Source organism: Triticum aestivum, chromosome 6B (genome assembly GCF_018294505.1).
Source record: "Triticum aestivum cultivar Chinese Spring chromosome 6B, IWGSC CS RefSeq v2.1, whole genome shotgun sequence".
Taxonomy (NCBI): Eukaryota; Viridiplantae; Streptophyta; class Magnoliopsida; order Poales; family Poaceae; genus Triticum; species Triticum aestivum.
In genome coordinates this window covers 697,386,962-697,412,074 of record NC_057810.1, presented here as the reverse complement: position 1 = coordinate 697,412,074, position 25,113 = coordinate 697,386,962, and the positions used below count along the sequence as shown (strand labels likewise).

Genomic DNA, 25,113 nt, shown 5'->3' with positions numbered 1-25,113 from the left:
CTGGCGGATCTCGGGTAGGGGGTCCCGAACTGTGCGTCTAGGCGGATGGTAACATGAGACAAGGGACACGATGTTTTTACCCAGGTTCGGGCCCTCTCGGTGGAGGTAAAACCCTACTCCTGCTTGATTAATATTGATGATATGGGTAGTACAAGAGTAGATCTACCACGAGATCAGAGAGGCTAAATCCTAGAAGCTAGCCTATGGTATGATTGTTGTTCGTCCTACGGACTAAAACCGTCCGGTTTATATAGACACCGGAGAGGGTTAGGGTTACATAGAGTCGGTTACAATGGGAGGAGATCTACATATCGTATCGCCAAGCTTGCCTTCCACGCCAAGGAAAGTCCTATCCGGACACGGGACGAAGTCTTCAATCTTGTATCTTCATAGTCCGGGAGTCCAGCCAAAGGTCATAGTCCGACCATCCGGACACCCCCTAATCCAGGACTCCCTCAGTAGCCCCTGAACCAGGCTTCAATGACGACGAGTCTGGCGCGCAAATTGTCTTCGGCATTGCAAGGCGGGTTCCTCCTCCGAATACTTCATAGAAGATGTTGAACACAAGGATTGTGTCCGGCTCTGCGAAATAAGTTCCACATACCACCGTTGAGAGAATAATATTTACACAAATCTAATCTGCTGACGTATTCCGTAGTGTGACATCACGCCACGGCCAAGCCTTTATTCGAATCATTTTAATGTCCCACCTCAGCGTGTTTAGCGAGGCGGTTTCCTTGGCACGTCTTGTCAAAGCAGAGATCGTGTCCCCTTATTCCGGGATTCTCATCAATACGGGCGTGGGTAACCCAACCGCGCCATTAATCGCGGCGCTTGGGAGATAAGCGAGTTTTACTTGGCTGGTGGGGGCACATAGTTTCGGCCGCCCATATAAGGGGATAAGGGTCCGCCCTTTCAATCTACGCCTTCTTCCTCCTTTGCTTACTCATTTCCGCGCACTCGAGCTCTAGCGCCCAAGTCCGCACTTCCCACCGCAACCTTCTCCAATCATGTCCGGAGCGGGAGGCAGGTGGATGGCCTCCTCCGTTACGGAGGGGCAAATCAAGAAGTTGAGGAAGGCCGGATACTTGTCTAACGACATCGCGCACCGGCTCCCAGATGAGGGGCAACTCATCCCCACCCCTAGGCCCCATGAGAGGGTGGTGTTTCTCCCCCATTTCCTCCGTGGACTGGGCTTTCCTCTTCACCCATTTGTTCGGGGGCTCATGTTCTACTACGGCCTAGATTTCCACGATCTAGCCCCGAACTTTATCCTCAACATTTTGACGTTTATCGTTGTGTGTGAGGTCTTCCTCCGCATCAAACCCCACTTCGGCTTATGGCTAAAGACCTTCAGCGTTAATCCAAAGGTCGTGGGCGGCCGGCAAGCAGAGTGCGGAGGCGCCATGGTGGGCAAGATGGCCAATGTCACATGGCTCGAGGGCGCCTTCGTGGTAACCATCAAAGGGTGGCAATCGGGGTGGTTCTACATCACCAAGCCGCGTGACCATGAATGGGCAGCGACCCCCGAATTCCGATCTGGCATCCCCACACGGCTCACCTCATGGAAAGAGATGGGCCTACCGTGGGGTAATTCGGCAGAGGTGACCGGACTCCAAACCTGTGTCAGAGACCTAATCGACAGGAAGGTCAAACTTGTCACCATAGTCCAGGTCATGCTCTTCCACCGGATACTCCCGTGTCAACAACGGGCTTTTAATTTCTGGGAATTCGACCCGGCCCAGCACCAAACTTTGTCCAGGCTCTTCGACACAACACACGAAGACGCCTGGAAGGTGCTTTTCAAGGGCTCCGAGGTTCACCCTCCCATCATCGAGGATCGCGGATTCTGGGCGAAGCGCCCAGCTAGCGCGATAAGCATAGTTTACCCATTATAGGGTACTGATTCTTCATAGTTTGACTCTACGCGGGATCTAAACTCCCATTCCTTTAACAGGACTGGCAGAAGAAGGCCGGACAGATCGACTGCTGGCTCCTTTGCCCGAAGGCCCAGCAGATGCCCACTTGACGAAGCTGCTAGTTCCGGCACCTCACGTGGTGCCGGAGAAGAAGGCCAAGAAGAAGGCCACGGGGACTCGAAAGAGTTCCCGGCGCCTGGTGGTGTCATATTCATCGCCCGATGACCCCGAAGCGCCCTCCGCCTCCGAAGATGAGGAGGAGGAAGAAGAAGCCTCTCCCCCTCCAGCGGGGGAGGAAAGAAAAGGAAGGCCGCCCCACCTGGGGAGGCCGGAGGGTCCAAGAAGGGGAAAACCCTTCTTCTGGACTACGCCTCCAACGCCGACGACGGCAGAGAGGAATGGCCATCCAGGGCGAAGCCCTTGGCAAAATCGTAAATATCTGGATACCAGAATAACTTATGGCGTTCCTCTATTGTACAATACCTTCTGACGCCGAATTTAATCATGCAGTCCGCGCAAGGCTCCGCTCGGCGATTCGTCAAGTGGCTCCCTGGATTAGTCGGATGTGAATAGCGCTTCACTCTCGACGGCCTCCTCCCCTCGCCCTACGGACGATGCCGAGGTGGAGTCCCAAAAGGGGCTAAACCAGGGAGAGGTGGTCCTGGAGGCACCGCAAGGCGACGTCCCGGACTCCGGGCCCAAAGGGGATGAAGCCCCAGAGGGATCTAAGTCCGGCCCTGGGCCGGACACCGCTCCGTAACCTTCAGTGATTCCGGAGTCCGGCAGGCGGCCCCCTCGCAAGGAAGGCAAGCCTACAACGCCGGCGGCCACCGTCCAACCGGAAGCGCCGGATAATTTGCTAGAGGTGCTTAACGGCGCCTCCATCAACGAGGAGCACCACACTGTTATGAGTGCGGTGATTCAGAAGGTTCAGTCCGCCAAGAGCGGGCTGACAGAAGCCTATACCAGCCTTCTAACAGGCTTCGAGGTATGTATTTTAAAACATGTAAAAATGTTACCGCATAGACAGTAGCCCCTGATGCTCAGTTTGGTGTTCGGAAAGAAAAGCCGGACTGAGGATCTAAAAAAGATACACGCAGGAGTCTAACATAAATATGTCAATATGGGAATGCAGGCTGCGCTGCTGACCTCTGCCGCACTGACTGCGGAGGTCGATGCATTGAAGCAGAGCCTCGAGCGGTCCGAGAACGAGCTCGGCCGTGCCAAGAAGCAGCTCGAGGACAAGGAAGGTATGTAATACCTTATGTAAGTATATAAAAAATACCTGGTTGCAAATAATGACAGGACCAACGTGAATGTTGCAGGGGCCACAACCGAGGTGGCGGCCCTGAAGGAAGCGCTGTCCAAGGCCAAAGACAATGCGGCCATGGAGCGCACTGAGCGAGAAAAGCAAGAGGCGCGGGTGGCAGAGGTGCGACAAGAGCTTGATGCTCTCGTGAAGAAACACGAGAGTTTAGAGCTTGACTCAAAGACGCGAGAGTCCGAGCTTGCCTCGGCACTTGAAAGCGCCAAGTCTGCCAAGGCCGAAGCCCAAAAGGCCCTTTAGGAAATTGAGGCGGTGAAAAAGATAGCGGCGGGTAAGGCATTCTTTATGCAAAGCAAGCATGTGAAAGTAAATTACCTATTACTTACCCGAGTCTGGAGCTCTTGAGGAGCATTCGCATATCTACCCCGCAGTGTGTCCTCCGCCGCCGCATTCTACCGAGCCAAAGAAGGGAGCTCGACGGAGAAGGTGTTCTGGTCCCAGTATGCTGAGGCCGGACACCCGGTGCCCCTGAGCGACCAACTGAAGCAGCTGGTCGAGCTCCATAAGGCAGCCGAAAAGGCCATGAAGGGCCTTATAGGCCGGTTGTGGCCTGGGGAGACCATGCCTGGGAGCTACTTTGGGCTGGTGCGGCGGCTGGTGGATGCCTGTCCATGGCTTGAAGTCATCAAGCGCTCCGTATGCATCGAAGGTGCCCGTAGGGCCCTTGCCCGTGCCAAAGTGCACTGGGGCAAGCTGGATCCTGAGAAGCTGGTCAAGGAAGGGCCACCGGAGGGGAAGGAGCATCGGAGGCCCGAGATGTAGTATGAGGGCGTCCTGAAGGGTGCCCGTCTTGTGGCGAATGAATGTACCAGGGATGTACTTTTTGAGTAAACTCGCTCGTGTTTATCCTGTGCGCTGAAAACTTGTTCATATGCGCTAAGCAACGCCTATTGAATTTAAAATATTACCTTCTGTGCGGCCGTTTATTAAATATGAGAGATGCAAGTCGTCGGCTTCTGCCCCCATGCCACGAGTGCTGGGGTGTTCGGGATAAACCTGAGCGCTCTTGTTCCCATTCTTGGGTCCTTCGAGGGAGGCGCTCAGCACAACGAACAAGGCAATCGGACTTATAATGCTTTATCACTCTCACTTAGCCATAGAATTCTATAATTTTAAATTTTGGCGAAGCCCCTAGTATTCGGAAGACCGAGTTCGGGGCGCTATCCATGCCTAGGACGGATAAATCCAGCTCCTCGCTCTAAGCGGCATAAGTCTTTAGGGACTCGAAAAACCTCTCGAACACCGACCGGTGTCTTGCCCTATCATGACAGTCAGTTTTAGCTTTCTCTACTGAGGTGTTAACCCAGCTCAACTGGGGCACAATCGCAGTAGTTCTCCCAGCGATACCTTAGCCGATATAACGGAAAGTAAGGTACCAAAACATGGGAGCCGGGCAAACCCAACTATTGACCAAAGACATGATTCTGAGCCGATGCATATAATGCTATAAGTTCGGGGTGCCGCACTCATGAGAGTGTTCGGTCTTCTCACACCGTATTCTGGGGTGCTGAAGCCCCTGGAGTATTGGCCGTACCAAAGTGTACGGTTGCATAATGTCATGACTGAACATATTTATATGAAAAATGAATGCAATAATAGACAAGAGCTATGTATTGTTTATTAAAGGGCTGCTATGAAAGCAGAACGATACAAATAGTGCGATAAGCAAGAGATGGGATTATTTGACATGTCCCCCTCCAGGGGCAAGCTGTGAGACTTTTAAGTAAGATAGGTATTTAGCTCGTTATAGAGACCACCTGGACTTTCGACGTGGCTTGCTATCTCCCTGGCTGTTGCATCGTGTGTTCGGCGAGCGTACTGCCAGACAGGCCTTCCTAAGAGCGGAGTCCTGAAAGTAAGAAAATAGAAATGACAAAATTGGGAGCCCATAGTGCGGTTGAGCCGCATTCTGGGCATGCCGTGGTTGTGCCCCTCCCCTTATGCCCATGGTATTTCTAGAGTGTAATTATGTATGCGTGGTACCGGTTTCGCAATCTCGCGAGGGCTGGGGTTGGGGCCGCACTGCTATGCTTGCTCGGAACATACCAGACGGTCTTGTTATAGGTTACTGTGGGCACGTTTGACGATGTCCGGACGTTTAACAGCCGGACTGGAGAATTGCCTTAAAAGGCTACTTTGTACTTCCGCCACGAGGGCTGCCGTGTGCTGCTCTGTTCGGAGAGAGCGTTCGGTGTTTCCATTGACCATAATGACTCTGCGAGGGCCTGGCATCTTGAGCTTGAGATATGCGTAGTGCAGCACCGCATTGAACTTTGCAAATGCGGTTCGTCCGAGCAGGGCGTGATAGCCACTGCGGAACGGGACTATATCGAAGATTGACTCCTCGCTTCGGAAATTATCCGGGGATCCGAAGACCACTTCGAGTGTAACTGAGCCTGTGCAGCTGGCTTCGACACCTGGTATGACGCCTTTAAAGGTCGTCTTTGTGGGTTTAATCCTTGAGGGATCTATGCCCATTTTCCGCACTGTATCCTGGTAAAGCAGGTTCAGGCTGCTGCCGCCGTCCATGAGGACTCTAGTGAGGTGAAATCCGTCAATGATTGGGTGTAGAACCAATGCGGTAAATCTGCCATGACGAATGCTAGTGGGGTGGTCCCTTCGATCAAAAGTGATCGGGCAGGAGGACCATGGGTTGAACTTTGGGGCGACTGGCTCCAATGCATATACATCCCTGAGCGCACGCTTCCGTTCCCTTTTGGGGATGTGGGTTGTGTGTATCTTGTTCACCATCCGCACTTGTGGGGGGAAGCCCTTCTGTCCTCTGTTGTTCGGAGGCCGGGGCTCCTCCTCATCTCTGTTTTCGGCACTTAACTTGCCTGCCTTCTTGAACACCCAACAATCCCTATTGGTGTGATTGGCTGGTTGTTCGGGGGTGCCGTGTATCTGGCACGAGCGATCGAGTATCCGGTCTAAACTGGACGGGCCCGAAGTATTTCTTTAGAATGGCTTTTTCCGCTGACCGGGTTAAGAGCCTCTGAATCCGGCATTAACTGTCGTATCCTCAGTATTGTCGCTGTTAATGTGGCTCTTGTGCTTGTTGCGATGCGACCTAACATTGTTGTCCTTGGTATCCAAATTACCAGGGCTCTTGGTCATGTTATTACTGCGAGCTAGCCATCTTTCTTCTCCCGCGCAAAAGCGGGTCATGAGTGTTGTGAGGGCTGCCATGGATTTCGGCTTTTCCTGTCCAAGGTGCCGGGTAAGCTATTCGTCACGGATATTATGTTTGAAGATTGCGAGGGCCTCTGCGTTCGGACAGTCAACTATTTGATTTTTCTTGGTTAGGAACCATGTCCAGAATTGTCTGGCCGATTCCTCTGGCTGCTGAATTATGTGGCTTAGGTCATCGGCGTCCGGTGGTCGCACATAAGTGCCCTGGAAGTTTTCAAGGAATGTGGATTCCAGGTCCTCCCAGCAACCAATTGACTCTGCTGGCAAGCTGTTAAGCCAATGCCGAGCTAGTCCTTTAAGCTTGAGTGGGAGGTATTTTACGGCGTGTAGATCATCACCATGGGCCATGTGGATATGAAGGAGATAATCCTCGATCCATACCGCAGGATCTGTTGTGCCATCGTATGATTCGACGTTTATGGGTTTAAACCCATCGGGGATTTGATGATCCATTACTTCATCTGTGAAGCATAGTGGGTGTGTGGCGCCTCTGTACTAGGCTATATCACGATGTAGCTCATGTGAGCTTTGCCTACCATGTTCGGCCTGGCCGTATTTGCCATATCCGGTGTGACGATTATCGTCACGTGTCGTGGGGCGCCCACGCGATTCGTAGATCGATCTTGTTTGCCTGGCCTTGTCCTCCAGTATGTATTGCAGGTCTGGCGCGTTTCCCTATGCCTTGGTACTTTTTGAGCGGCGCCGGGGTGCGGCTTGAGTTGAGGGCCGAAAGGCTTCTCTGTCGCGGCCACGGGGTGGCCAATCGGCCGCATCATACGCTGGTGATGTAGGTGTAGTTGCTTACTCCTCTAATTGGGGTAGCAGCCTGCGCTTTGGGTAGCTCTTGGAGGGGCGTTCGATTTTGTACTCTTCGGCCGCCAGGACTTCAGTCCATCTGTCGGCTAGCAAATCTTGGTCAGCTCTGAGCTGCTGCTGTTTTTTCTTGAGGCTGCTTGCCATGGCTATAAGTCTGCGTTTGAAATGCTCTTGTTCGACGGGATCCTCAGGCACGACAAATTCGTCATCGTTGAGGCTTGCCTCGTCTTCGGAGGGAGGCATATAATTGTCGTCCTCGACCTCTCTGTCTGCCTCTCTCTCATGAGAGATGGCTTCTCCGTCCTCCAGCACTGAATCTTGCTGGAGGGGGTTGTCTTCGGCACTGTCCGGAGTGTTATTGTCTCTGGTGCCGGACTCATTGTTTTTACTTTGGCGGGATTTAGAGCGGCGCCGCTGACGCCGGCGCTTAGGCTGTTTCTTGGAGGGGTCATCCTCCGTTGTTCCATTGCCATCCCCTTCTTTTGGGGTGTCCACCATGTATACGTCATATGACGAGGTGGCTTTCCAGTGCCCTATAGGTGCTGGCTCTTGGTCGTCTCCTTCATCGGCGTCCATACCGTCGATATCTTCGGAGTCGAAGTCGAGCATGTCGGTTAAATCATCGACAGTAGCTACGAAGTGGGTGGTGGGTGGGCTTCGAATTTCTTCGTCGTCCGCATCCCAACCTTGCTGACCATAGTCCGGCCAGGGCTCTCCTAACAAAGAGAGACTTTAGAGAATTCAGGATGTCTCCAAAGGGCGAGTACTGAAAGATATCCGCGGCGGTGAACTCCATGATCGGGACCCAGTTGGGTTCGATCGGAAGGGGTGCGGAGGATTCGGAGTCCGAAAAGGAGTCTGGCACCTTGGAGTCACGAACTTCACAAAGGACCAGGCGGGTATTCGGTTCGATCGCCGTAGAGATTGCAGCCCCCGAGGCAGTGTCCATGCATCCATCCCCGGTTGGTGCAGTCGGCTCCGAGCTAAGCGTCGGAGCGGACACCTGAGCGGCCTTCTGGGCACTATCCGACGGCAGAGCTAGATCATGCCCATCGTGATAGTGCGGTGTGCTCGGCTGTGGCTCGAATCCATCGAAGATCAAGTCTCCGGGGATGTCAGTCGTGTAGTTTAAACTTCCAAATCTGACCTGACGGCCAGGGACGTAGCTTTCGATCTGCTCTAGATGGCCAAGCGAATTGGCCGACAGTGCAAAGCCTCCGAATACGAAGATCTGTCCGGGGAGAAAAGTCTCACCCTGGACCGCGTCGTGGTTGATGATCTAAGAAGCCATCGGGCCTAAAGGTGACGACACAGAGGAACTCTCAATGAAGGCACCAATGTCGGTGTCAAAACCGGCGGATCTCGGGTAGGGGGTCCCGAACTGTGCGTCTAGGCGGATGGTAACAGGAGACAAGGGACACGATGTTTTTACCCAGGTTCGGGCCCTCTCGATGGAGGTAAAACCCTACTCCTGCTTGATTAATATTGATGATATGGGTAGTACAAGAGTAGATCTACCACAAGATGAGAGAGGCTAAACCCTAGAAGCTAGCCTATGGTATGATTGTTGTTCGTCCTACGGACTAAAACTCTCCGGTTTATATAGACACCAGAGAGGGTTAGGCTTACACAGAGTTGGTTACAATGGGAGGAGATCTACATATCGTATCGCCAAGCTTGCCTTCCACGCCAAGGAAAGTCCTATCCGGACACGGGACGAAGTCTTAAATCTTGTATCTTCATAGTCTGGGAGTCCGGCCAAAGGTCATAGTCCGGCCATCCGGACACCCCCTAATCCTGGACTCCCTCAACGGGCGTGGATAACCCAACCGCGCCTTTAATCGCGGCGCTTGGGAGATAAGCGAGTTTCACTAGGCTGGTGGGGGCACATAGTTTCGGCCGCCCATATAAGGTGATAAGGATCCGCCCTTTCAATCTACGCCTTCTTCCTCCTTTGCTTACTCATTTTCGTGCACTCGAGCTCCAGCGCCCAAGTCCGCACTTCCCACCTCAACCTTCTCCAATCATGTCTGGAGCGGGAGGCAGGTGGATGGTGTCCTCCATTACGGAGGGGCAAATAAGGAAGTTGAGGAAGGCCGGATACTTGTCTAACGACATCGCGCACCGGCTCCCAGATGAGGGGCAACTCATCCCCACCCCTAGGCCCCATGAGAGGGTGGTGTTTCTCCCCCATTTCCTCCGCGGACTTGGCTTTCCTCTTCACCCATTTGTCCGGGGGCTCATGTTCTACTACGGCCTAGATTTCCACGATCTGGCCCCAAACTTTATCCTGAACATTTCGACGTTTATCATCGTGTGTGAGGTCTTCCTCCGCATCAAACCCCACTTCGGCTTATGGCTAAAGACCTTCAGCGTTAAGCCGAAGGTCGTGGGCGGCCGGCAAGCAGAGTGCGGAGGCGCCATCGTGGGCAAGATGGCCAACGTCACATGGCTCGAGGGCGCCTTCGTGGTAACCATCAAAGGGTGGCAATCGTGGTGGTTATACATCACCAAGCCGCGTGACCATGAATGGGCAGGGACCCCCGAATTCCGATCTGGCATCCCCACACGACTCACCTCATGGAAAGAGACGGGCCTACCGTGGGGTAATTCGGCAGAGGTGACCGGACTCCAAACCTGCGTCAGAGACCTAATCGACAGGAAGGTCAAACTTGTCACCGTAGTCCAGGTCATGCTCTTCCGCCGGATCCACCCGTGTCAACGACGGGCTTTTAATTTGTGGGAATTCGACCCGGCCCAGCACCAAACTTTGTCCAGGCTCTTCGACACAACGCACGAAGACGCCTGGAAGGTGCTTTTCAAGGGCTCCGAGGTTCACCCTCCCATCACCGAGGATCGCGGATTCTGCGCGAAGCGCCCAACCAGTGCGGTAAGCTTAGTTTACCCATTATAGGGTACTGATTCTTCATAGTTTGACTCTACGCGGGATCTAAACTCCCATTCCTTTAACAGGACTGACAGAAGAAGGCCGGACAGATCGACTGTCCGGCTCCTTTGCCCGAAGGCCTAGCAGACGCCCACTTGACGAAGCTGCTGGTTCCGGCACCTCACGTGGTGCCGAAGAAGAAGGCCAAGTAGAAGGCCACGGGGACTCGAAAGAGTTCCCGGCGCCTGGTGGTGTCGGATTCATCGCCCGACGACCCCGAAGCACCCTCCGCCTCCGAAGACGAGGAGGAGGAAGAAGAAGCCTCCCCCCTCCAGCGGGAGGAGGAAAGAAAAGGAAGGCTGCCCCAACTGGGGAGGCCGGAGGGTCCAAGAAGGGGAAAACCCTTCTTCCGGACTACGCCTCCGACACCGACGAGGCGGAGAGGAATGGCCATCCAGGGCGAAGCCCCTGGCAAAATCGTAAGTATCCGGATACCAGAATAACTTATGCCGTACCTCTATTGTACAGTACCTTCTGACGCCGAATTTAATCATGCAGTCCGCGCAAGGCTCCGCTCGGCGATTCGTCAAGTGGCTCCCTGGATTCGTCGGATGTGAATAGCACTCTCGACGGCCTCCTCCCCTCGCCCTATGGACAATGCCGAGGTGGAGTCCCAAAAGGGGCTAAACCAGGGAGATGTGGTCCTAGAGGAGCCGCAAGGCGACCTCCTGGACTCCAGGCCCAAAGGGGATGAAGCCCCAGAGGGATCTAAGTCCGCCCCTGGGCCGGACACCGCTCCAGAACCTTCAGTGATTCCGGAGTCCGGCAGGCGGCCCCCTCGCAAGAAGGGCAAGCCTACGACGCCGGCGGCCTCCGTCCAACCGGAAGTGCCGGACAATTTGCTGGAGGTGCTCAACGGCGCCTCCATCGGCGAGGAGCACCGCACTGTTATGAGTGCGGTGATTCAAAAGGTTCAGTCCGCCAAGAGCGGGCTGACAGAAGCCTGTACCAGCCTTCTAACATGCTTCGAGGTATGTATTTTAAAACATGTAAAAATGTTACCGCATAGACAGTAGCCCCTGATGCTCATTTTTAGTGTTCGGAAAGAAAAGCCGGGCTGAGGGTCTAAAAAAGATATACGCAGGAGTCTAACATAAATATGTCAATATGGGAATGCAGGCTACGCTGCTGACCTCTGCCGCACTGACTGCGGAGGTCGATACATTGAAGCAGAGCCTCGAGCGATCCGAGAACGAGCTTGGCCGTGCCAAGAAGCAGCTCGAGGATAAGGATGGTATGTAATACCTTATGTAAGTATATAAAAAAATACCTGGTTGCAAATAATGACAGGACCAACATGAATGTTGCAGGGGCCACAACCGAGGTGGCGTCCCTGAAGGAAGCCTTGTCCAAGGCCAAAGACAATGCGACCATGGAGCGCACTGAGCGAGAAAAGCAAGATGCGCGGGTGGCGGAGGTGCGACAAGAGCTTGATGCTCTCGTGAAGAAACACGAGAGTTTAGAGCTTGACTCAAAGACGCGAAAGTCCGGGCTTGCCTCGGCACTTGAAAGCGCCAAGTCTGCCAAGGCCGAAGCCCAAAAGGCCCTTCAGGAAATTGAGGCGGTGAAAAAGATAGCGGCGGGTAAGGCATTCTTTATGCAAAGCAAGCATGTGAAAGTAAATTACCTGTTACTTACCCGAGTCCGGAGCTCTCCAGGAGCATTCACAGATCTGCCCTGCAGTGTGTCCGCCGCCGCCGCATTCTACCGAGCCGAAGAAGGGAGCTCGACGGAGAAGGTGTTCTGGTCCCAGTATGCTGAGGCCGGACACCTGGTGCCCCTGAGCGACCAGCTGAAGCAGCTGGTCGAGCTCCATAGGGCAGCCGAACAGGCCATGAAGGGCCTTATAGGCCAGCTGTGGCCTGGGGAGGCCATGCCTGGGAGCTACTTTGGGCTGGTGCGGCGGCTGGTGGATGCCTGTCCATGGCTTGAAGTCATCAAGCGCTCCGTATGCATCGAAGGCGCCCGTAGGGCCCTTGCCCGTGCCAAAGTGCACTGGGGCAAGCTGGATGCTGAGAAGCTGGCCAAGGAAGGGCCACCGGAGGGGAAGGAGCATCGGAGGCCTGAGATGTACTATGAGGGCGTCCTGAAGGGTGCCCGTCTTGTGGCGAATGAATGTACCAGGGATGTAATTATTGAGTTAACTCGCTTGTGTTTATCCTATGCGCTGAAAACTTGTTCATATGCGCTAAGCAACACTTATTGAATTTAAAATATTACCTTATATACGGCCTTTTATTAAATCTGAGAGATGCAAGTCGTCGGCTTCTGCCCCCATGCCACGAGTGCTGGGGTGTTCGGGATAAACCTGAGCGCTCTTGTTCCCATTCTTGGGTCCTTCGAGGGAGGCGCTCAGCACAACGAACAAGGCAATCAGACTTATAATGCTTTATCACTCTCACTTAGCCATAGAATTCTATAATTTTAAATTTCGGCGAAGCCCCTAGTATTCGGAAGACCGAGTTCGGGGCGCTATCCACGCCTAGGCCGGATAAATCCAGCTCCTCGCTCTAAGCGGCATAAGTCTTTAGGGACTCGAAAAACCTCTCGAACAGCGACCGGTCTCTCGCCCTATCACGACGGTCAGTTTTAGCTTTCTCTACTGAGGTGTTAACCCAGCTCAACTGGGGCACAATCACAGTAGTTCTCCCAGCGCTACCTTAGCCGATATAACGGAACGTAAGGTACCAAAACATGGGAGCCGGGCAAACCCAACTATTGACCAAAGACATGATTCGGAGCCGATGGATATAATGCTATAAGTTCGGGGTGCCGCACTCATGAGAGTGTTCGGTCTTCTCACACCGTATTCTGGGGTGCTGAAGCCCCTGGTGTATTGGCCGTACCAAAGTGTACGGTTGCATAATGTCATGACTGAACATATTTATATGAAAAATGAATGCAATAATAGACAAGAGCTATGTATTGTTTATTAAAGGGCTGCTATGAAAGCAAATCGATACAAATAGTGCGATAAGCAAGAGATGGGATTATTTGACATGTCCCCCTCCAGGGGCAAGCTGTGAGACTTTTAAGTAAGATAGGTATTTAGCTCGTTATAGAGACCACCTGGACTTTCGACGTGGCTCGCTATCTCCCTGGCTGTTGCATCGTGTGTTCGGCGAGCGTACTGTCGGACAGGCCTTCCTAAGAGCGGAGTCCTGAAAGTAAGAAAATGGAAATGACAAAATCGGGAGCCCCTAGTGCGGTTGAGCCGCATTCTGGGCATGCCGTGGTTGTGCCCCTCCCCTTATGCCCATGGTATTTCCAGAGCGTAATTATGTACGCGTGGTACTGGTTTCACAATCTCACGAGGGCTGGGGTTGGGGCCGCACTGCTATGCTTGCTCGTAACGTGCTAGACGGTCTTGTTGTAGGTTACTCCGGGCGCGCTTGACGGTGTCCGGACGTTTAACAGCCGGACTGGAGAATTGCCTTAAAAGGCTACTTTGTACTTCCGCCGCGAGGGCTACCGTGTGCTCCTCTGTTTGGAGAGAGCGTTCGGTGTTTCCATTGACTGTAATGACTCCACGAGGGCCTGGCGTCTTGAGCTTGAGATATGCGTAGTGCGGCACCGAATTGAACTTTGCAAATGCGGTTCGTCCGAGCAGGGCGTGATAGCCACTGCGGAACGGGACTATATCAAAGATTAACTCCTCGCTTTGGAAATTATTCGGGGATCCGAAGACCACTTCGAGTGTAACTGAGCCTGTGCAGCTGGCTTCAACACCTGGTATGACGCCTTTAAAGGTCGTCTTTGTGGGTTTAAATCCTTGAGGGATCTATGCCCATTTTCCGCACTGTATCCTGGTAAAGCAGGTTCAGGCTGCTGCCGCCGTCCATGAGGACTCTAGTGAGGTGAAATCCATCAATGATTGGGTCTAGAACCAATGCGGCAAATCCGCCGTGACGAATGCTATTGGGGTGGTCCCTTCGATCAAAAGTGATCGGGCAGGAGGACCATGGGTTGAACTTTGGGGCGACTGGCTCCAACGCATATACGTCCCTGAGTGCACGCTTCCGTTCCCTTTTGGGGATGTGGGTTGTGTATATCATGTTCACCGTCCGCACTTGTGGGGGGAAGCCCTTCTGTCCTTTGTTGTTCGGCGGCCGGGGCTCCTCCTCGTCATCGCTATGCAGCCCCTTGTCTCTGTTTTCGGCACTTAACTTGCCTGCCTGCTTGAACACCCAACAATCCCTGTTGGTGTGATTGGCTGGTTGTTCGGGGGTGCCGTGTATCTGGCACGAGCGGTCGAGTATCCGGTCTAAACTAGACGGGCCCGGAGTATTTCTTTTGAATGGCTTTTTCCGCTGACCGGGTTTAGAGCCTCTGAATCCGGCATTAACTGCCGTATCCTCAATATTGTCGCCGTTAATGCGGCGCTTGTGCTTGTTGCGATGCGACCTGCCATTGTTCTCCTTGGTATCCGGATTACCAGGGCTCTTGGTCATGTTATTACTGCAAGCTAGCCAGCTGTCTTCTCCTGCGCAAAAGCGGGTCATGAGTGTTGTGAGGGCTGCCATGGATTTTGGCTTCTCCTGTCCAAGGTGCCAGGCAAGACATTCGTCACGGATATTATGTTTGAAGGCTGCGAGGGCCTCTGCGTCCGGATAGTCAACTATTTGGTTTTTCTTGGTTAGGAACCGTGTCCAGAATTGTCTGACCGATTCCTCTGGCTGCTGAATTATGTGGCTTAGGTCATCGGCGTCCGGTGGTCGCACATAAGTGCCCTGGAAGTTGTCAAGGAATGAGGTTTCCAAGTCATCCCAGCAACCAATTGACTCTCCTGACAAGCTGTTAAGCCAATGCCGAGCTGGTCCTTTAAGCTTGAGTGGGAGGTATTTTATGGCTTGTAGATCATCACCGCGGGCCATGTGGATATGAAGGAGATAATCCTCGATCCATACTGCAGGATCTGTTGTGCCATCGTATGATTCGATGTTTACGGGTTTAAACCCTTCAAGGATTTGATGATCCATTACTTCATCTGTGAAGCATAGTGGGTGTGCGGCGCCTCTGTACTGGGCTATATCACGACGTAGCTCATATGAGCTTTGCCTGCCCTATCCGGCCTGGACGTATTTGCCATATCCGGTGTGACGGTTACCGTCACGTGTCGTGGGGCGCCCACGCGATCCGTAGATCGATCTTGTTTGCCTGGCCTTGTCCTCCAGTATGTCTCGCAGGTCTGGCGCGTTTCTCCGTGCCTTGGTACTTTTTGAGCGGCGCCGGGGTGCGGCTTGAGTTGAGGGCCGAAAGGCTTCTCTGTCGCGGCCACGGGGTGGCCGATCGGTCGCATCATACGCTGGTGATGTAGGTGTAGTTGCTTCCTCCTCTAATTGGGGTAGCAGCCTGCGCTTTGGGTAGCTCTTGGAGGGGCGTTTGAGTTTGTACTCTTCGGCCGCCAGGACTTCAGTCCATCTGTCGGCTAGCAAATCTTGGTCAGCTCTAAGCTGCTGCTGTTTTTTCTTGAGGATGCTTGCCGTGGCTATAAGCCTGCGTTTGAAACGCTCTTGTTCGACGGGATCCTCAGGCACGACAAATTCGTCGTCGTTGAGGCTTGCCTCGTCTTCGGAGGGAGGCATATAATTGTCGTCCTCGACCTCTCTGTCTGCCGCTCTCTCATGAGGGCTGGCTTCTCCATCCTCCTGCGCCGAATCTTGCTGGAGGGGGTTGTCTTCGGCACAGTCCGAGGGGTGTTATTGTTTCCGGTGCCGGACTCGCCGTTTTTACTTTGGCGGGATTTAGAGCGGCGCTGCTGACGCCGGCGATTAGGCTGTTTCTTGGAGGGGTCCTCCTCCGTTGTTCCATTGCCATCTCCTTCTTTTTGGGTGTCCACCATGTATACGTCATATGACGAGGTGGCTTTCCAGTGTCCTATAGGCGCTGGCTCTTGGTCGTCTCCTTCATCGGCGTCCATACCGTCGATGTCTTCGGAGTCGAAGTCAAGCATGTCGGTTAAATCATCGACAGTGGCTACGAAGTGGGTGGTGGGTGGGCTTCGAATTTCTTCGTCGTCCGCATCCCAACCTTGCTGACCATAGTCCGGCCAGGGCTCTCCTGACAAAGAGAGAGACTTTAGTGAATTCAGGATGTCGCCAAAGGGCGAGTACTGAAAGATGTCCACGGCGGCGAACTCCATGATCGGGACCCAGTTGGGTTCGATCGGAAGGGGTGCGGAGGATTCGGAGTCCGGAAAGGAGTCCAACACCTTGGAGTCACGAGCCTCACAAAGGACCAGGCGGGTATTCGGCTCGATCGCCATAGAGATTGCAGCCCCCGAGGCGGTGTCCAAGCATCCATCCCTGGTTGGCGTAGTCGGCTCCGTGCTAAGGGTCGGAGCGGACACCTGAGCGGCCTTCTGGGCACTATCCGGCGGCAGAGCTAGATCATGCCCATCGTGATAGTGCGGTGTGCTCGGCTATGGCTCGAATCCGTCGAAGATCAAGTCTCCGCGGATGTCAGCCATGTAGTTTAAACTTTCAAATCTGACCTGATGGCCAGGGGCGTAGCTTTCGATCTGCTCTAGATGGCCAAGCGAATTTGCCCGCGGTGCAAAGCCGCCGAATACGAAGATCTGTCCGAGGAGAAAAGTCTCACCCTGGACCGCGTCGTGGTTGATGATCGAAGAAGCCATCGGGCCTAAAGGTGACGACACAGAGGAACTCTCAATGAAAGCACCAATGTCGGTGTCAAAACCGGCGGATCTCGGGTAGGGGGTCCCGAACTGTGCGTCTAGGCGGATGGTAACATGAGACAAGGGACACGATGTTTTTACCCAGGTTCGGGCCCTCTCGATGGAGGTAAAACCCTACTCCTACTTGATTAATATTGATGATATGGGTAGTACAAGAGTAGATCTACCACGAGATCAGAGAGGCTAAACCCTAGAAGCTAGCCTATGGTATGATTGTTGTTCGTCCTACGGACTAAAACCCTCCGGTTTATATAGACACCGGAGAGGGTTAGGGTTACACAGAGTCGGTTACAATGGGAGGAGATCTACGTATCGTATCGCCAAGCTTACCTTCCACGCCAAGGAAAGTCCTATCCGGACACGGGACGAAGTCTTCAATCTTGTATCTTCATAGTCCGAGAGTCCGACCAAAGGTCATAGTCCGGCCATCCGGACACCCCCTAATCCAGGACTCCCTCAGAGAGGGAGAGCTCGACGGCGGCGCACGAGAGAGGGAGAGCTCGGCGGCTAGGGCTGGTGTGGCCAAAGGCTAGGGAGGCCATCGGCTTATATAGCCGCGCCCGTGTGTACGCGTGGCGGGAGGGGAGGTGTCGCCGCGCCGCCCCGTGATGCGCCGCCCGTGAGGAATCAATGGCAAGGCTGACCGGCGGCGGCAGCGCGGCAGCCTTGGCATTGATTCCCGCGGGAACTGAGGCGATGAGGGCGACGAAGCGCTCGTCTCGCTGACTCGGCGGGCCCGCGACTGTTTCGCGCCATATCCACTCGCCCCAGCGAACCGGGCGCGCCCGATTCGGCCTGGGTCCGCCGACGCTGATTTCGGCCCAGGCCGGTGAAAATTGGGCTCCTGGGGCGTGACTGTTTCATTTTTACGGCGCCAGCAAAAAAAAATCGCCTGGGAAGGCCATTCTGGAGACGCGGCTGGAGATGCTCTTATCTTCTATCCCTCTCATCTCTCTCACCGTCTCACACATCCACACACCCATACACAGGCACACATCCATGGAGAACTCGAAGCACGCATGGCGCAGGACTCGAGCAGCTGCAGCAGCCTGCCAGCGTAGTTCTTGAGCACCTCCTGCTTCAGGTGCGCACCGTTCGTTCACCGGCTCGCCCGAGCAAAGCAGCAGCAGGCAGCAGCTAGCAGCACGTACGCCGGCGGCCGGCCACCAAGCTCCCTCATGCATGTAGCAGCGAAGCAGCAGATGCGAGGCAGCTGCAAGCGGCAGCACATGCACACGGCGGGAAGGTAGCAGCTCACCAACCACACGTCGGCGAGTGGCGGCGCCAACAACCATAGAGGCCACGAGCCACATGCGTCATCGGCGGAGCCACCAAGAGCGGCGGCCAGACTTATCTCGCATAGACGCGTCTTCTTGCTGAGCAGCAGCACCCGCACTCTCCGGCAAGCCACCGGCCAAGCTAGCACACAAGCAGCGGACCGGCTAGCTTGGCAGAGAAGAGGGCATTGCTCACACGAGTGATGACTCGCGAGCTAGGGGCCACTATAACTCGCGGGCATGAATCGCCGTTGCCATTGACGGCGGCATTTTTTTTTAAATTTTGCTGAACATCTTTACCGAGTGTACAACTCGGGAAAGCCATCACCTTTGCCAAGTGCAACCGTACCAATTTTTGCCGTTTCCGTTGTCCGTTAGTTATGTTTCACCGAGTCCCAGTATTTGGCGAGTACCAAAAAAACGCTCGGCAAAGGCGTTGCCGAGTGCGTGATGGTTTGTTCTTGGCGAAATTCTATTTGCCGAAAGGTTGTACGCCTGTTGTCCTTTGCCGAGTGCAACCCTCAGCAAAGGATTTGCCGAGTTTTTTTGGGCTTTCGCCGAGTGTTTACGGCACTCGGCAAAGCCGTCGATTCCAGTAGTGAGTGGTTGTACCGCTCCTCCTCCTACGCCAACCGGGCGCAGGAGGAGGAGAAGGCATTAGCTGACGGTGTCTTGGATTGAAGGGTGCACACCACGTTGGTCTGGCATTCATGGGCCGGACCGAGGACCCATCCACAATTGAAGAATGGGCCCCACATGCCGTGGCGCTCAAGTACACAAGATGGAATCCTCTGGAGACTTGGCGTACACTTCAAGGCGTATTTGAATGATTGGCATGTTTATCCCTAAGATTGTAACTAGCCATGCGTAAACCCTAGATACCCCGTCGCCTATATAAGCCAAGAGGTTTAGTCTATAGAGGCACATGTTCAAGGGTTTAGGAGATTAGAACTCACTAATACGATCACGAGGTAGATCATCCTGTACTTTGTACCCCATCCACAATCGATATTATATGAGCAAGACATAGGGTTTTACCTGTTCGAGAGGGCCCGAATCTGGGTAAAATTGTGTCCCTTTACTTCCTGTTAACCATCCTGCCAAGATCACCAGCTCAGGGCCCCCTTCCGAGATCCGCTGGTTTTAGCACCGACACCGGCTTCTCCTCCACCATAACATCAGTGAAGCGCGCCTGAAGGGGGCACAGTCACCGCCCGAAGTGTCGACCCATCAGCTATCAGAAATTTAGTTGATGACGGCGAAGTGGAGAAGATGACAGAAACGCAAGACTTCAAATCCACTCACAATCCGCCGCTTTGCTTTTGCAATGACCCAGGAATGGTGTTAAAAGTACAATTGAGTTCGGTTAGAGATAAGGAGAAATAGATATAGAATTAGTTTACATCATACAATACGTGTCTTGTAGACCAAGTCTCTCCCACCATTGTACTCTATATATACCACTACGAAGCTCAGATCGGTACATGACAGAAATATTCAGGGTTTCTCTATTTTTCACCTAAGGAACATTGTGGGTTATTACAGTAACTTGCATTGTTCATTCGTCACTTTGTCAATTTTTCACATTGTTTAGCAAACACGCTTAAGAAAACAGTACGTTGGAACTGTGACAATCTGTGTCAAGCTGAACATTAGTAAGCGGATGAGTTGACACGGTCACATGGCTAATTGGCAATAGGCAATTGAATATTGATCCACTTGACTACTTTCTGTGAGCACGCCATTGAAGACCAGCCAAGTCAGCTGCTTGATGCTAATCGGCTCATCGCATTCACATCCACCATCGGTCCATCTCCATCGTCCACTGAGCTCACGTCACCGACTCACCGCCTATGTATATATCCGAGCAGAGCAACCAACAGAGGAGAACATGTCAAGGATGGCGACCACCACCATACAGCTGGTGCTCATCGTGTTTCATTTGCTGGTGGCGGCGGCCTCGACTCAGCGCGTGGCGCTGCCGGGGTGCCGGGACAGGTGCGGCAACGTCACCGTCGTCTACCCCTTCGGCATCGGCGCCGGCTGCTACCGCGACGCCGGCCAGCAGGGCTTCCAGCTCGAGTGCGACGTCTCCGGCCCCGGCAGCTCCCCGCCGCGCCTCACCGTGTTCGGTTACAATCACCGCCTGGGGGCCCTCTCCCTCGGAACGAGATCCTCTGACGTAAGAGAAACTACTGCCGAGGGACGTAGATCGCCCAGCACCGTCCATCCAGCATCCGATGGCGCGTGCCGCGAAGTACAGCCAACAGCGGACCTAGCGAGCCCAATCAGCCCACACGACGATGCAGCCCAGTCCAACGTGATGGAAGAGGGAAAAGGCGCCAGAAAGAAAAAAAAAGGGCGCGCACGACAGAAAAGCGGCCTCCCCTTGGCTGAAGAAAACGATCGCCATCAGGACGATGTACCCTCCTCTCAGTATTTCTGTCTTCCTCATGAAGGGCTCATACAATTAGATCAATCATCACATTACTTTTAACTTGTTCAAGCTTTCCCTTTTGTCATATAAGAAATTGATGGTTGAAATTTGATTTACAAACGGTGCCACACCAACAGAAAGCGGCCTCCCCTCCAATTATGCTCATGTACAAGTAACAATTAAAATGCTCAACCTTTTGCCATTCCTTCGAGAGATATACTGTCCGGTTTGGCATTTCTTTTGTTCAATGCATCTACAGGTTGAAGTGTCACTTTTTATGTTCATTGTACATTCAACAACCAAAGCAACTAAGCAAGCATTGTGACTTTGAAAGCCATACTCTCAAACTAACAATCTCAGATCACAGTACACGTAACTTAAGTAATTCACATCCAATATTTCTTAGCAATCACAATTTGCATCAGTATACAACCCTGAATTTTGCATTCTCAGTCAAACCATTCACTCAACCAGCGACAGTACAGACTACAGAGCAATGCAAGTCAATCAACTGAGCAGACGGCGGCGTTGGCTTCGTGGCCTCGACACCTAGGCAGCGGCGGCGGCGGCGACGCTTGCACCGGGGCGTTGCGGGGCAGCAGCTGGCTCCGCCGCCTCCACGGCTAGGCGCGTCGCGGCCTGACGGAGACAGCCGAGTGGGCTTCATGGCCTCGACAACTCGGCAGCGTCAACGACTCTCTTGCTCCTCGAATCCGGGGCTCGCCCTAGGCGTCATCGCGCCCTGACGGCGGAGCAGCGGCTGCTCTTCCCCGGCGGCGGAGTGAACCCTACAGCGAGGCGAGAGCTAGGAGTAGTGGGCACACTGGGCCGAATGGGCTGGCTTGTTTTCGTGTCCACGCGACGGAAAGATGGCGCTGGTTTCGGTTTGTAGCCAGTGTCGTCGGATGCTAGATGAACGGCCATGGTCGTAGTACGTCCCTCGGCAGTAGTTTGCTCTTACGTCAGAGGATCTCGTTCCTCTCCCTCGCGTCCGGCGAGGCCCGCGCCTACCTCAACGCGACGAGGGAGTGCTACAACTCCGCCGGCGTGCTCCTAGACCGGAAAGACACGTACATGTCCCTCGGCACCAGCCCTTACCTCTTCTCGTCCACCAAGAACCGCCTGGTCGCGCTCGGCTGCCCCAACCTCAGCTTCTTCGTCGACGCCGCCGGCTACTACGTCAGCGGCTGCATGTCCGTGTGCCGGCCGTCCCGGTACGCCCTGCCGGGCCCGTGCACCGGCGTCGGGTGCTGCCAGAGCGCGATACCGCCCGGGGTCAGCTTCTTCGAGCCGCACCAGCGCAACTTCCTGCCGCAGCAGGACGACAACTCCGCCTTCATCAGCAACGCCACGTCCTGCCACTACGTGTTCCTCGTCGAGGCGGACTGGTTCAGCTACAGCGACCGCGTCTTCCTCAACCGCACCGACGACTTCGACGTGCCCGTGGTGCTCGACTGGGCCGTTCGGAACGTCGCCAACTGCAGCGCCGCCAGCCGTAACGCCACAGACTTCGCCTGCCGAAGCGCGGGCAGCGAGTGCTTCGACACCGCGAACGGCCCCGGGTACCGGTGCAACTGTTCCAGGGGCTACCCCTACCTCAGACGGTGAATGCACTGGTACACACCCTGATTCCTGAATCAATACTCAAGTGTTGTGCTCTGTTACGAATTCCTTTTTGCGATTTGCCTGATCAAATGTTGAAATGACTTTGCAAACTGAAGACATCGACGAGTGCCAACTGAAAGGCGAATACCCGTGCTACGGGGTCTGCACAAAGCCACAAACACGCAGGGTAGCTACACTTGCCAGTGCTCTCCCGGGAAAAGTGGAGATGCCACCAGGAAGGATGGCTGCCGGCCAAAGGACAAGTTCGCCTTAGCTCTGAAGATCGTTACAGGTAACACATTCACTTATCTTGTTGGTTCGTCCTGCAATTTATGATAATAATTTTCTTCCCGGGAATCTAAACTAATGATCGAGTATGCAATGTGTCATATCCAGGAGTCAGCGTGGGGGCAGTGTTCATGTGCTTCTGGCTCTACTCGGGGCTGCAGAAGAGAAAACTCATCAAGGCAAAGCAGAGCTTCTTCGAGCACAACGGAGGCGTCATCCTGCAGCAGCACAGATGCACTCCTACAGTGGCGCCGCCAGTGGCGGGTTCAAGATATTCTCGGAAGAGGAGCTCAAGAAGGCGACAAACAACTTCGCCGTTGACCAGATCCTCGGTCGCGGCGGCCACGGCATTGTGTACAGAGGTGTTCTGGAGGACAAGACCATAGTGGCCATCAAAAAGTCCAAGATGATGGAGGCCACCGAGACCAAGGAGTTCGCGAGGGGGATGCTCATCCTCTCCCAGATCAACCACCGGAATGTGGTCAAGCTGCATGGTTGTTGCCTCGAGGTGGAGGTGCTGATGCTGGTCTACGAGTACGTCTCCAACGGCACTCTCTACCACTACATCCATGGCGGCAAGGGCCACGACACCAACAAGGCACTCGACATCCGCCTACGGGTAGCGGCGGAGTCGGCCGAGGCGCTGTCGTACATGCACTCGTCCGCCTCGCCACCAATCCTCCACGGCGATGTCAAGACGGCAAACATCTTGCTTGACGGCAGCCTCACAACCAAAGTCTCTTACTTCGGGGCGTCAAAGCTGGCGCCGATGAGGCTGAGATTGCGACACTGGTGCAAGGCACCTGCGGGTACCTGGATCCGGAGTACCTCATGACATGACAGCTGACGGACAAGAGTGACGTGTACAACTTTGGCGTCGTTTTGCTCGAGCTCTGGAAAGAAGGTGCCCTGCTTTGACGGGCTTGAGGAGGACAAGAGCCTCGTTTCCCGATTCGGGACGGCCTTGAAAGCCGGCCGGCACGGCGAGCTCCTTGATGACCGGGTGAGATTGGAGATGGGCCCGGAGGCGCCGGAAGAAGTAACGTATCTCGTGATGCGGTGTGTGAGCATGATCAGGGAGGAGCGTCCGTCGATGAAGGAAGTTGCTGAGAAATTGGAAGCTCTGAGGAGGTATCAACGGAACCCATGGGGTCAGGCTGGTGCTGATCCGGATGAGGGGCAAAGCTTGCTTGGTAGAGAGCAACAACGTGATGTGAATTATAAGTTCAGACCGCAAGACTTGCTTGATCTTGAAGAGGGTAGTACATACACTTTTAGCTTGTAGATTGTTTTTGTTAGGGCTGTTTGTTTCTAGATTGTTCTAGTGTTTGGTGGGACTCTTTTTTAAATCCACACAAATATGTAAATTCTTTAGGATGTAATGTCATAAATGTGGATTAATTCCTTCATAGAAGAATTTTATTTAGAACTGAAGAGGATGTTCAACAACAGAAGAGAAATGCAACTAAAAAAAGATAAATGTTTCAAGCAAAGACCAAAGGGATCAATACAAAAAAAATTAAAATAAAAGACCAAAAAAATAATAAAACCACAAACATAAAAAATATAACCAAGTTCCAGTAATAAACACAAGAGTGGTGTTTGAACTTGCGACGAATGTTAAGTATAGTGCTTTGAAAATACGTCGAACTGGTTCTAAAACTTGACATGAACGTGCATGTACGTTGCTAATCGAATCCATATACATAAACTATGCTGATTTGGCGCCGTATATGGCTGACGTGGCATGGGGCCCACTTGTAGCAACGACACAGGATTATTTTGGCACTATATATATATATATATATATATATATATATATATATATATATATATATATATATATATATATATATATGTCTATGCGTAGTGGGCCCACCTGTCAGGGGAATTAAAACAACAAATGGTGCAAACCGGTCTCTAACTCGCGACCTACATTTAACTGGCGGAGTGTGCTGGCCACAACGACGACTTGTTTTTTATTTTGGACTGTGCTAGTGTCCATACGTATGGACTATAAGCGATAGATCCGCATGATTCATCTTTGGTAGCTCGGGCTGCTGTTGCTGAGTGTTGATTTCTTTTTTAATACAAAAATAAACACATTCAGTTTAATCTTTTCCCTAATAGTTGCATACATGCATATAGGACAAAACTGTTGATCTCATTGAAGATTCCATCAAATTTAAAATTTTAAAATGTTTTGTAGGTCAGCCGTCGCTCAGATTGAAAAATTGTTTGCACATAAAAGATCCGTCGTGACGAGACCTTCAAAACTAGATCCCATGTTGGTATCTTTTGATGATTTTTTTCGGATAAAAGTTACCAGGCATGTGCAACGTAAGTTATCACAACTGCGACACACAAGTTACCAAGTTGTTTTCATAGTAACTACCAGGTATGAAATTAAAGATGGTCTTCCAACTTTTCTTTCCACGTACACATGCATATATGCACTAGACGACAAAACTAAGATGCCATTCTAAATTCTCCCTATTTTAAATTTTCAAAATATTTTATAGCTCAAACCGTTGCTTTGATAAAAAAAATTCACATAAAAGATCCGTCACAACAAGATCTTCGAAACTAGATCCCACGTTGGCATGTT

General features: G+C 53.0%; 1 pseudogene; it reads left to right on the top strand.

Annotated features, from left to right (window-relative positions):
- The first annotated feature begins 9,280 nt into the window (after window positions 1-9,280).
- On the top strand, window positions 9,281-23,790 carry LOC123134940 (wall-associated receptor kinase 2-like; annotated as a pseudogene).
- Window positions 23,791-25,113: the final 1,323 nt, after the last annotated feature.